At 44.6% G+C, this 13,582-nt stretch overlaps 1 protein-coding gene across 2 annotated transcripts in view; it reads left to right on the top strand.

The window, feature by feature from the left end:
- The window catches only part of SNX9 (sorting nexin 9), a 240,724-nt gene that overhangs the window by 49,979 nt on the left and 177,163 nt on the right, over positions 1 to 13,582 (top strand). The gene's annotated exons all lie outside the window — the stretch shown is intronic.

The raw sequence follows: 13,582 nt of genomic DNA, 5'->3' as shown, positions 1-13,582 counted from the left end.
AATAGTAGAACTTTTAGAAGGGCTACATATATACTTTGTTGTTGATATGAGCATGTCTATAACGTGTTGCTGATGTACACATGTCACTTCTCAGGTGATTTGTGATTCCATACCCACACAGGATAGTAAAGTAGACTCCCTCACCATGAGTATAGGATGGCACACCTTAGCTGCAGGTATCAGCACTCCATCAGGTTAATGTTAACAGGTGGCCTTCCACTGTACATTTGCTTCTATTGGATCAAAACAGAAAGCCCAAAACCATTGGCAGCCTACTTAGGATTTAGCTTGGAATCATTTTTTGGGTTACTGTTGAGTTTGGGGCCAGATTACCACCCAAGCAATTGATTGGGGCCCAATGAAGGGCCAAATGGCGCATAAAGTGTTTTTGCCCGTCTTTATGGTCCATAAAAACAAGATCTCTTCACTAATGCTCTACTACAGAGATAAGGAATTACATACACAGGCACGCACAGTGTTTCTCTCCTTCCTTTCTCCTCCTCCTCCCCTCCACTTAGGTCAGACTGTCTTAGCTGTCAGACACAGACAGGGGTTGGATTGACTAGTCTGTGACCTGTCCACACAGAAGCTGCTCGCTAGCAAGGTAGGATTGAAGTGTTCCAGTCAGGTACATCTGTAATTAACTTTTCATCCACGATGGCACCATTGTTTGGACAATCTGCTCTGCTCAAAAACCTTCTGTTTGTGATTTTCACATTTTGTTGCTGTCCTTGTTGCTGAACTTATTAGCCTTAATTTTATCACGCGAGTTAGGCAAAAAAATATCTAAAGCTGTCCATATGCACATCGATTATGTTCATGTTGACTGAATCTGCCATATCCAATACATATCCAATCGATTGACTTTCGATCAATTTTGTTCTATTTATCAATCAAAGGTCTGATTGGACATGTTTGAAAACTCTGTGGGGGGGGGGGGGGCAGGACAGAGTGGTGGGGGATCGATGACCCATAGCATTGCCCTGTAAGGGGCACTACAGAGCTTGTAGTTTTGATTGAAGCTTTATAGATTTTTGCTGAAACCTATCAAAATTAAGCTTGCTGTAATAGGAGTCTATTAATATCCAATCAGTATCTAATGGAATAGCGACTGATCGTCAAAGCATTTTCAGCCATAATTGATGCTTTCAGTCTTGCAGTGAATCAACACTCAAAAAAACTGACAGTCAAAGTCACCATGTGGTTGACCAGGAAGAACACGGGTTGGGTTGACAATACGTGTCATTTCAACCCTTGTGTGCTGGCCATTGCAATAAGCAACTGGCCTAAAATAGAACTAACCACACCCCTCACCCCGTGCAGCAGAAGCAACGTTCCGACATCCTCTGTATACAGCTCCTGAAGTGTCACCTGACCCACATCAGGTAAGGTGACATGCCAGGAGCTGTGCATTGGCACTGGAAAGCCGTTGGGAGTTGTAGGATACGTAGAAGACGGCGCTTGAAGAATCAGTAAGTTATTTCTGCTATGCAAACTGCCAAACTTCTGCCCCGTTATCCCCCTCAGCCATGTCAGTTAGTTGAGACGTCCGGATGCCTCAGTTCCGGATGATTGGAACTTTTCTGTATTCATCATGAATGCGATATTAGCAATTAATGTTATTGGCTGTTTTACTTAACCAATTAACATTCCTGGACGTGAGTTTCATGTCAGGCTCTGTCCTTGCCTGCATTCACTGACGTGAAACTCACGTCCAGTAGTCTCAGCAGAGCTGCACGCGCACGTGCGCGGAAGCGAGTCCGCACGATCGTCTCATTGGTGCATGTGAACAGAAGTGAACAGAACCAATGAGATCGTTTTTACTGTAAATGACAGCTGCCATATCCAATGGCAGCTCTCATTCACACTATTACAATGTAAACATTACATTGTTGCCACCTAAAGCTGCTGAAACCTCAGATCTCTCGTCAGTGTGAGATCTGAGGTAGAGCAGCTTGTGTGCAGAGCTGTGTGATCCACAAGTGTTAAAATAAATTATATTTTATTCTGTTTTTAACCCCTACCTAGCCTAACTATCCCTTGTGTGTTCAGTACACCGTACTGATCACGTTGTACTAATCTATCTGGTCTAGCTGTCCTAGGCCCTTTTTTTACTGCTTTATAGGCCTGAACGATTTTGGGAAAAGATTGAATTGCACGATTTCTGTCAGAAATTGCGATTTCGATTCAATTCACGATTTTCTTCAATGTGCCTCATCCAGATCTCCTCTGTGCAGGGGCGTAGCTAGAAATGACTGGGCCCCATAGCAAATTTTTTTCATGGGCCCCTCCCTCACTGGCGACTTCTTAGGGCCCATTCACACTATGAATCGCAAAGCGGTAACACTTAGCACTGCCGTTTCGCGTGAGTGATTCGTGGCAGTGAGATTACTGCCATAAGGTAATATAGCACTAGCATTTTAAAAAGCGCTAGCCCTTTTGCGATTAGCGGGAATAACCCGCTAATTGCTCAGATGTGAATGGGCCCTAAGGGGCCCTGAAGGGGGAGTGAGCATTTGTTAGATCACACGCACACCTGCAGGGGCTGCTAGCTACACCACTGCCACACAAACACACACACACACTGTAGATCCACATCTCATACACTTCCACATACAAAGTAGATATATACTTTTAAACTAGCCATACATGAGTCGATTCTGACCCGATATGGCTAGCAAATCTATCCCTCTCTGAATGAGATGCCATCAGAGAGCTATCGATCCCCTCCTTACACAACAAGTGAACCACACACACACACACACACACACACACTCATGCACAGAGTAAGTTACACCAGACATCCCCCCCCCCCCCACTAACATACGTGCGCGCACACACACACACACAATCTCATGCTCAGAGGTTACACAATATATACACACACAAACTATCATGCACAAAAGCCACACAATACACACAAACTCCTGCACAGAAGCCACACAATACACACACAAACTCATGCACACAAGCCACACAATATACCACACACACACACAAACTCTCATGCACAGAAGTCACGCTATACACACACACACACACACAAACTCTCATGCACAGAAGTCACACAATATACACACAAACTCTCATGCACAGAAGTCACACAATATATACAGTATATATATATACACACACACACACACACACACACACACACACACACACACACAAATCTCATGCACAGAAGCCACACAATACACACACACAAAAAAACTCTCATGCACAGAAGCCACACAATACACCACACACAAACTCTCATCCACAAAAGTCACACAATATACACACACAAACTCTCATGCACAAAAGTCACAATACACCACACACACTCTCTCTCCCTCTCTCATGCACAGAAGTCACACAATATACACACACACTCTCATGCACAGAAGTCACACAAAATATATATATATATATATATATATATATATATATATATATATATATATATATATATATATATATATATATACATACATACATACATACACACACACACACACACACACACACACACACACACACACACACACACACACACACACCCCTCATGCACAGAAGCCACACAATACACATACACACACTTTCATGCACAAAAGTCACACAATACACACACACACAAACTCTCATGCACAGAAGCCACACAATATACACACACACAAACAAACTCTCATGCACAGAAGTCACACAATATACACAGATACACACACAAACTCTCATGCACAGAAGACACACAATACACCACACACAAACTCTCATCCACAAGAGTCACACAATATACACACACAAACTCTCATGCACAAAAGTCACAATACACCACACACACTCTCTCTCCCTCTCTCATGCAAAGAAGTCACACAATACACACACACACACACACACACACACACACACACACACAAACTCATGCACAGAAGTCACAAAATATACACACACAAGCTCTCATGCACAGAAGTCACACAAAAAAAAAATATATATGCACACACACACACACACACACACAAATCTCATGCACAGAAGCCACACAATACACACACACACACACTTTCATGCACAAAAGTCACACAATATACACAAATATACATACAAACTCTCATGCACAGAAGTCACACAATATATACACACACACACACACACACACACACTCTCTCTCTCCCTCTCTCATGCACAGAAGTCACACAATACCCCCCCCACACACACACACTCTCTCATGCACAAGAGTTACACAATACACCACCACACACACACACGCTCTCATGCACAAGAGTTACACTACACACACACTCTCTCATGCACAAGTTACACAATACACACACACACACACACACACACACACACACACACACACTCAGATGCACAAAGTTACACAATGCATGAATGCAACACACACTTCCACAAATATCCCTCAAGTAGGTAGGTTCTGTCACACCTTGCCACACGCTGTCCCTACTCCTTACCAACTGCCCTGTCATCCCTGCAGTGCCAGGCATCCATGCGCAGGTGTGTGTCCACTGCTCCTCTTCCAATGCTTTTGACCGGGCAGACAGGCATAAAAGGGGAGGAGCTACGCTCTCAGATACGCAGGAGGGGTGGGGCTATGTGAGGGAGGGGCGGGGCTATACATGGGAGGGGTGGAGCCACAGGCAGCACTTGGAGGAGGGGCGGAGCTACAATCAGCGCTACACTTCTGTGTTCCGGCCTAGAAAGTAACTGTCGGGGGAATGTGAAGAGAGGCGGCAGGTGAAAAAATAGTCCCACTTCACCTGCCGCCTCTCTGCAAGGTGGGGGGCCCGGTGGAGAAGGTCACTCTGGCAATCCTGGACAGGCCCTGGGCCCTATGATAAAAAAAAACCAAAACGCATAAAATAGGCAGCAGGACAGGTGGGCCCCCCTGTAGTGGCTAAGGGATCTGGGCCCCATAGCATTGCTCTGGTTGCTATGGTGATCCCTACGCCCCTGCCTCTGTGCAAAGGAGGCTGGGGGTGGAGCTGTGATTAATCCTAAGCCCTAAAGGCTTCATAACTGGCCAAACTCTTGACTGACCGGGACAGTATAAAAAAAACTGAGAAAAACTGGTGCTACGATCATTGAGTAGTTATAGTTTAAACCTCATATATATTAACACAATTTTTACTGTCCTACTCCAGAGGTAATACGTAATAAGGTAATAAGGTATTGAACAGTAGTACCACACCTAATATGTCTGCCGTCCGCCCAGCTGATGGTGTGCTAGACCAGGAGTGTCAAACTCAAATAGACAGGGGGCCAAAATTGAAAAAATGCGACCAAGTCAAGGGCCAACAAGGACCGGAGGGGGGATGGGGGGTTATTTCACCTGTCCTATTTTTCTCCATGCGGCACATATTACTGGTGGAGGGGGGGGGGGGAGAATAAGAGTCAGGTCACAGCAGTAGTGGGGACAGTTAATGTTAGGTGTGGGGTAGGTAGGGTGAAGTTAAGCCATGGGGGGGATTTGCGCTGATACACTTACTGATACACACGCACACACTTAATTCTTCATCTCGCAGCACTCACTGACACACAGATCCTGCAGCACACACTAATATGCACAATCACACTTCGAGCACTTCACCTGCAGCACACACTTATTCGCACACATACACACCAATATGCACAAACGCACACTTCTCCTGCAGCACACACTTACATGCACACATACACACCAATATGCACAAACACACTTCTCAAGCACTCCTCCTGCAGCACACACTTACATGCACAACACTCAATGACACACACACAGAGTCACGCACTTCAGTCTTGCCTGCTGAATCTCCCCCATGCTGTGCAGATCCACACGCTCTCTCTGCACTTCGAGTGACGACTTCTGGAATGGGGGAGGAGGGAATTCCTTCTCTGTTCCCTCTGCTAGCCACCGAACTACTGAAGGACGGGGTGGGGAAAATCAGACCAGACACTAGCCTGGTTTAACTAAATTGCCTTGTAAACAATCATCGAAGAAAACGACTCCTGTGAGCTGCCAGAGGGAAAGAGAGCGAGAGCCTGCGCTGGGCTAATGACGTAGCAGGAGAAGGAGGCACTAGGCGGAAGTAAAGATACTAATCTGCCGCGGGGAGTGAGAGCTGCTGAGTCGCAGCTATTTTTACACAAAGTTGCGCACAGCGGGAGATGGTACAACACCACAGCGGGAGGGCACAGGATATCGGCAAAAATCGCCGATTTGGCGATCACGGAATCGTCGTTTCCGTGATCGCGATTTCGATACAAAATCGATAAATCGTTCAGGCCTACTGCTTTAGTATAACCCCCTCCCCCCCCCCCACTAGTGTTTTAGTTTGCTGACCCCTTGTTGATCAGTTGATCGTCATTTGATCATCTGATCTCATCTCTCTCCCCCTCACATCACCGTCCTCTCTTCTACTTCCATTCCCAGCACTTATTTCTTTTCCTCATCTTCATTCATAAAAAAAAAAAAAAAAAAATCTTTCTATCTATTATCTCTTTATCTTGTTCTGTACCCTATCTATAAAAAGTGGCAAACAGGGGATACACAGAACAGGAGATCGGCGCCTTGCTGGAAATTGGCGGCAGCGACAAAGAATCTTACTTCGAAGAATGGCTGCCAGTTGAACATTCCGACCCGCTGTCAGACAGCAACTCCAGCTCTGATGAAGGTGAAGGGCCATCAGAGCAGGCAAGAGTTGCTACTGTGCATCCTGTTGTCACTGCATCAATTCCCAGTGGCACGACTCTGAGACACAGGCGTCATCAGATCGCAGAGGAGGAAGCACAACAGGCACTAGTGCTCCAGGGGCAGGCAGCCAGCAGCAAAGTCCTCAGGAACCCATGGTCATTTCAGATGGCACTAGTGCTCCAGGGGCTAGCAGCCAGCAGCAAAGTCCGCAGGTACCACTGGACATTTCACACCCACTGTGGGTACCGCCAAACATGCAAGCACCCCAAATCCCTCCTTTCATTGCAAACAGTGGCTTAATGGTTGACATGACAGGGAATATGTCACCAATCAAATTTTCCAGCAATTTGTCAATGACGATTTTTTTGCAATTTATTGTCGAGCAGACAGATTTGTATGCCTCTCAATTCATTGCGTCCCACCCCAGGTCCACTTATGCCCGGAAATGGACACCAACAAACTTGTCGGAGTTAAAAGTGTTTCTAGGCCTAACTTTCAACATGGGGCTAACAAAACAATCGCAGCTCAGTATGTACTGGAGTACAAATCCCATATACCACACCCCTCTGTACTCATCAACTATGCCAAAGCTGCGTTATCAGATGATCATGAGATTTCTGCATTTCAATGACAATAGTCAAAACAAGAGTCCAGACAATGCAGACAGAGATCAGCTTTTTAAATTAAGGCCGCTTTTAAATCACCTGAATTTAAAGTTCAGCAAAATTAAAAAGAAAAAAAAGAAAAAAAAAAAAAAAGAGCTAGGCATTGCTGCTACCTCCACGTGGTGCCTGGTGGAAACAGCGAAAGCTGGCAAAATGCAGTGGATATTTCATTTCAGTTTATATTTGTTTTATCAGCAAATAGTGGCTATGCAGTCTCTGCGGTGGATGTGGCCATTTGCCCTGCATAGAATACTATATTGACAATGGCGGATGAAGGGGCCACAAATTTTTTCTCTGCCCAGAGCAACCATGATCCTAGAGCTGCTCCTGCACAGGCTGATTATAATGGCCAACTACATGATCATCTAGTAACAAAATAAGGCTTATGGCACATCATTTTCATCGCGAGAAGCTGAAGAATACATTTTCCAGTGTTTTATTTCAGAGGCACATGTCACTTTAATAATGCTTAGCGACAAACTGTCACCAACAGTCAAAAAAATATTTATTTTCAAACAAGTGGTCACACTTGTGCAATTTTCAGCAAAACCACAAAAATGCAACGGACACAATATACCAATCTTTGAATAGCCCTGGATCTCTACTTTTCAAAATGGTAGCACTTGTAGTACTTATTTTCTGTTCTGACACACGTAGAACTCTGTGAAGGAAGTGTGACACTATAAAAAGGAAAGGAAAAAAAATGCCCTTCAAAAATCCAAGTACACAGGTCTCCTATAAAGGCCCACTACGTGGTCAGCTAGTAACAAAATAAGGCCTATGGCACATCATTTTAACCAGGAAGGGCCAAAGAACATTTTTTGAAGTGTTTTATATCAAAATCACTTGTCATGTGAAAATTAGGCAGGATGAAAAGTGAAAAAAATGTATATTTTCTGCTTTTACATCTATTTTTCCTTGTCATATGCATATGAAATAAAATAATTGCTGGGAAACAATTATTACTGAGAGAAAGCCTATTTTGTCCTGAAAAAAACCATATGTATAACTTAGATAGCATAAGTAATTAAAAAGTTACTACTGTATTAAAAGCAACACAGCTGAGTATCAAAATTGTCAGGAATCTGAAGAGGGTAAGGGGGTAAAAACCCAGGAATGCAAAGTGGTTAAACAAAAAGAAAAAGCTAAAAAAAAATGCTTCACAGTTAATTTGGGATCAATTGATGTTTAATCTGATCAAGTCTCCACTATAATGCTAGTTTCACAAAATGGATCGACAATGAATTGACAAAAACCTTGTGAACTTGTCAGCAACAATTTTGCTCATCCGAAATGGCTAGACCATCAGTCTTTAGGGCTCTTTGTGACAGGAGGGTGAAGGAGGTGAATTCACTGCCTCTCAGCCTCTCTTGTGCACCAGAGGGGCACTTGCTAGCTGGAGTTGTATCCCAGCATGGCTGCGGCCATGCTCAGATGCAAATCACTTTTTATGCTGCCGGGTAATGCCACTGTGGGTCATCCTTTGACATGTGGTGGCATTACCCAACCGAAGAAAAATGCGGTTAACGTTTTTTTTAAGATGTCAGTAAAAATGCTCCTTGTCAGTAAAGTTAGTGAAAAGTAAATTGCAAAGTTGTCAACACTGGTCTCATGGAGTCCTGCAGTGGGTCCCCTTTGGGTTGCTTGATTGGTAGTCTGAAGCTGCAGAGTGTGCGCAGAGCGGAACAAAGTATCTATTACCATTTCACGTTCAGCTTCTCCTCAGCGCTGCTTATTTTCATTTCTCCTTGGCGGCAGTAAGAGTCTATCATCATGTGACTTGTCGGTACATGCTGGCCAGTTACATGGTGAGAAACCCCAGCCACCATAGAGAATGGATGCTAAGTGGCGCTGTGAGAGGCAGCTTAAGGTGTGATGCTGGAATCTGGAGAGATGAGACATTGGCTAGGGTGAATTTGGCTATGGCTACATATACTGTGAGTAGGAGGCTACCTATACTGATGGGGTATCCGTCTACCTATATGGGGGGGTAAAATGGCTACCTATACTAGGTGAGAGGAGAAAATGGGGCATCTAGCTAACTATACGTTGGGGGGTATCTAGCTACCTATGCTGTGGGAGCTATAGCTATACTGGGGGAGATGGGGTGGATTGAGGGTTATGTAGTATGTTGGGGTTATCACATTGGAACATCTCTGTGCTTCACTGCACATTTGCTTTAGTGATCTCCTGAAGCTGGTAAAATGTATGGCTCTGACAGATGTGTGCCAGGACAGTCTGCCAGGGAGGGGCCTGCATTCATTGCCTAAAGCTTGGTCATACATGTACTGATTTTCTTTATTCAACTCTGCCAGAAATCCATTGCTCCCAACATGCATACATTACTCGATTTAAGACATTGATCTCAGGCAAATTTGGTCATAATGATTGAATCTGCCAGAGATTGATGCTGCAGTGTGTATACCTGATTGTGATCAGTGTGACCCATCTTAACAGGGGGTGTCATCATTTAGTAAGTTCGAAATGTAGGGAGTAATGGAGGCTGCGTGGTCCTGCTATCGACTTTCCTTTCGAGTTGGATAAAGTCAAGCAGTTATTTTGCACATTTAGAGGAAGATGGATGCCTAACTTCTGTTTTGTTAATTGACAGCAAAAAGTACTGCCACATAGTTTGCCTTTGTATGGCTTAGTGCGGGAGATAGACTGGCATGGTCTATCCAAGTAATTACTGAAAAAGGAGTGGTGCTAAGAGCAGTGACATTTTGCTGTGATCATTTTAAACAGTCTGCCCCGTGCAGCCTGTTTCGCCTCACCCCCTCCTAATCACAAAGGGAAAAATAGCCATGAATGTAAAAAATACACATTTTCCAATATCTCCTTTTCATAATTTTCACATGACAAGTGCCACAGTTATAGAACACCTGAAAATATATTATTTGGCTTGCCCCAGTTTAAAAGATAACACTTATGCCATATTTCATCACTAGTTAGGCATGTAGCATACCATTATTACCAACCTGTGCATCTGTAACGATTAAATGCAATTCATAGGGAGCACAGTTTGGAGACCTCAGTACTGTACAGATGCATTTCCAGGCAACAGCACAGCGATATAGCTTTACAGTGCTGGGTCCCCAAACTGTCGCCCTAGCGATTGCATCTGATTGATATGAGCAGCAACCATTACATGCGTCTATGAAACTTAAGGCCAAGTATACAGTAGCAAGAAAAAGTGTGTAAACCCTTTGGGATTATATGGATTTCTGCATAAATTGGTCATAAATGTGATCTGATCTTCATCTAAGTCACAATAATAGACAATCACAGTCTGCTTAAACTAATACCACACAAATAATTACATGTTTCCATGTTTTTTCTAAACACACTTGTAAACATTTAGAGCTCTTTTCCACTATGAAATGCGATCGCGATTGCGATTGCGATCGCGATTCAGATCGCGATCGCAATCGTGTTTCAATTTCCACTATGCGATTGCGATTGAGCTACTATACTCATTATAGTACAGCTCAATCGCATACAAAACGCGGCAGGACGACGATTGCGCTTTGACCAAAATCGCATCGCAATCGGATCGCACTAATGGAAATTGCTGCTGCAGTTTCCATTAGTTTAATGTACCTTGCGATTTGCGATTAGAATCAAATCGCAAATCGCAGGCTAGTGGAAAAAGGCCCTCAGAGTGCATGTGGAAAAAGTATGTGAACCCCTGGACTAATGACATCGGCAAGTGCTAATTGGAGTGAGACACACCATGTAAACATTCACAGCGCAGGTGGAAAAAAGTATGTGAACCCCTAGACTAATGACCTCACCAAGTGCTAATTGGAGTTAGGCGCCAGCCAGCTGGAGTCCAGTCATTAAGATGAGATTGGAGGTGTTGGTTACAGCTGCCCTGCCCTATAACAAACACACTGCAGAAAACAAAAAGGATGAGTGGGTCTAGACCTGTATTTAAAGCGAATCCGAGATGAAAAACTAACTATAACAAGTAACTTGTCTATATATCTTATCTAAAGTTTAGATAGTTTACACAGCAAATCTAGCTGCAAACAGCTTTAATAGAATATGATTATTTCTTCCTGTGATACAGTGACGGCAGCCATGTTGTTTGTAAACATTACACAGAGGCAGACTTATCTGTATCTTGAGCAAAAAAAACGAATCCTCCCTTCCTCCTCCCGCCTCCCCTCTGCCTCTGAAATCTCTGGATAGTAATACCTCCCCCTCCTGCCCAGACTGAGCTCCCATGAGTCCTTGCTACTGTCTGAAAGTGCCTTGGCTTTCTAAAAACCTGTGGGCTTGGCTTGTTTAGTTTATAGCTGTGAAACAGCCCTCATCCAAGTCTGCAACGACCCGCTCATGGCAAGGGACAGAGGGGAATGCTCCATCCTAATCCTGTTGGATCTCTCAGCGGCTTTTGATACAGTTGACCATGAAATCCTGCTTAACAGACTGCAGGAGTACTGTGGCATCAGTGGATCAGTCCTCCAGTGTTTCAGATCATTCCTGTCTGACAGAACACAGAGAGTATCCCTAGGTCCTATAATGTCCAAACCTGCACCTCTACAATTCGGAGTGCCACAAGGATCAATTCTATCCCCTCTGCTGTTTGCAATCTACATGTTGCCACTCGGTACACTTATCCTACGTCATGGCCTGACGTACCACTGCTACGCCGATAACACACAGCTATACCTGTCCTTCAAACCTGGTGGAACAGACCCTACCCGAAAAATAAACTCTTGCTTAGCTGAGCTACAGGCATGGATGAATGATAACTGGTTGAAACTGAATGCTGACAAAACTGAGGTCCTGTTTGTCCAAAGCCAACACTCGCCATCAAAACAGCTCTATCCTAAAGCAACACCAATCAGGATTGGTGTCACAGGAGCCCTAGTGGCTGACCGCACTTAGCCTTCTAAACGGTGCCAGCGCACAGATCGTGCGAACTCTGGTCGCAGTCAATGCGCAGGAACCGTTAAGAATTAGCCGCAGACAGCTCAGAAGGGAGCCTGTGAGACACGGGTAATTACAACGTCACCTACTGGTTCAGAGTAAACTGCCACCACCGCGGTTACCATGGGACCGTGGAGCCCACTAACTGACTGACTAGTCCTGCGAATAAAACGGTTAAACACACGGTATTCTGTCTAGCCAACAACAAACAAACAGTAGCGTATCTTCAGAGACCCGGGATCAGTTCTGCGTGTGCTGATAAGCAGGGTAGCGGATAGTGAATGACTTGGAGAAAGTCGTTTATTCACGCAATATAAATAATTAATCTATACAGACAATTATTAAAATCACAATTATTAAGACAGTAATAGCCAGTATAAAAAATAAAAGAAGGGAGAAAAATACTTAGTTCCTGGAAAGATGTCCTTTTTGTGGGAAAACAGAGTTCTGGGTTTCAATTTGAGTTCAGAGTTCAGACCAGGTGGATGCCAGCATATCCTCAAGCTGGCATCTGATGAGCTCAAGATGTTTCAGTGTGGAAGACACTGAGTTTGGGTCCTCAGCCATTCTTATGCCCCTGCTTCAGTAGGAGGGAGTGAGGGCGGGGAGCCATACACCCCCTTAGAAGATGAGATGAGCCCTCCCCTTATCCTGGGGGCTAGAAATCATATCTACCCATATATGGGCTCTATCTCACAGAACCGTACAGGTCAGGGCAGATTTATTAACATTTTCAGGTCTGTCTCGATTTACCCAGCGCCCTGATACCAGACATGAGGGGTGGGACCCCTGTGGTATCATCAGGGCATTTTCAAACTGCCTAACTGGCAGTCCTTACCTCAGAATGTTCTGAAACTTCCTCAGAACCAGCACCGGGGCTCATGCTACACTTCCCCCACGTTTGGCGAAGCTGCCATCTCAGGAACCCCAGAAATATGACAGATCTGGGAAGTTATGGATTATGCTATGAGACTCAGCAGCTAGAACACATCCTGAATAAACCTAACAGCTGACTTCCCTTTGATCTTTACCAGTGAGCAAGGTGTCAAGACCTCCCGGAGATTTGTAGCCTGCCTGGGTGCACCTAGGCATCCTGATCACCCCTTGGTTAATTAACATCTACATGAGATCAGCTAGGTGTCACCTTATACCTGATGGATGGGCCATCCGCACAGCTTGAAGCCAGGGACTCTCTGGGCCCAGGCTCATTAGCATATCAAAAGAGCCATCCAGCCTTTAGGATGGTGCTCTCTCTGCTAAGAAAAGGACTTCAGCTCCCCCTACACACTCAACCCCGATTGTATCG

Source organism: Hyperolius riggenbachi, chromosome 4 (assembly GCF_040937935.1).
Source record: "Hyperolius riggenbachi isolate aHypRig1 chromosome 4, aHypRig1.pri, whole genome shotgun sequence".
Lineage (NCBI taxonomy): Eukaryota > Metazoa > Chordata > Amphibia > Anura > Hyperoliidae > Hyperolius > Hyperolius riggenbachi.
The sequence above is the reverse complement of the archived record's forward strand: the minus strand, read 5'-3'. Positions and strand labels throughout refer to the sequence as shown.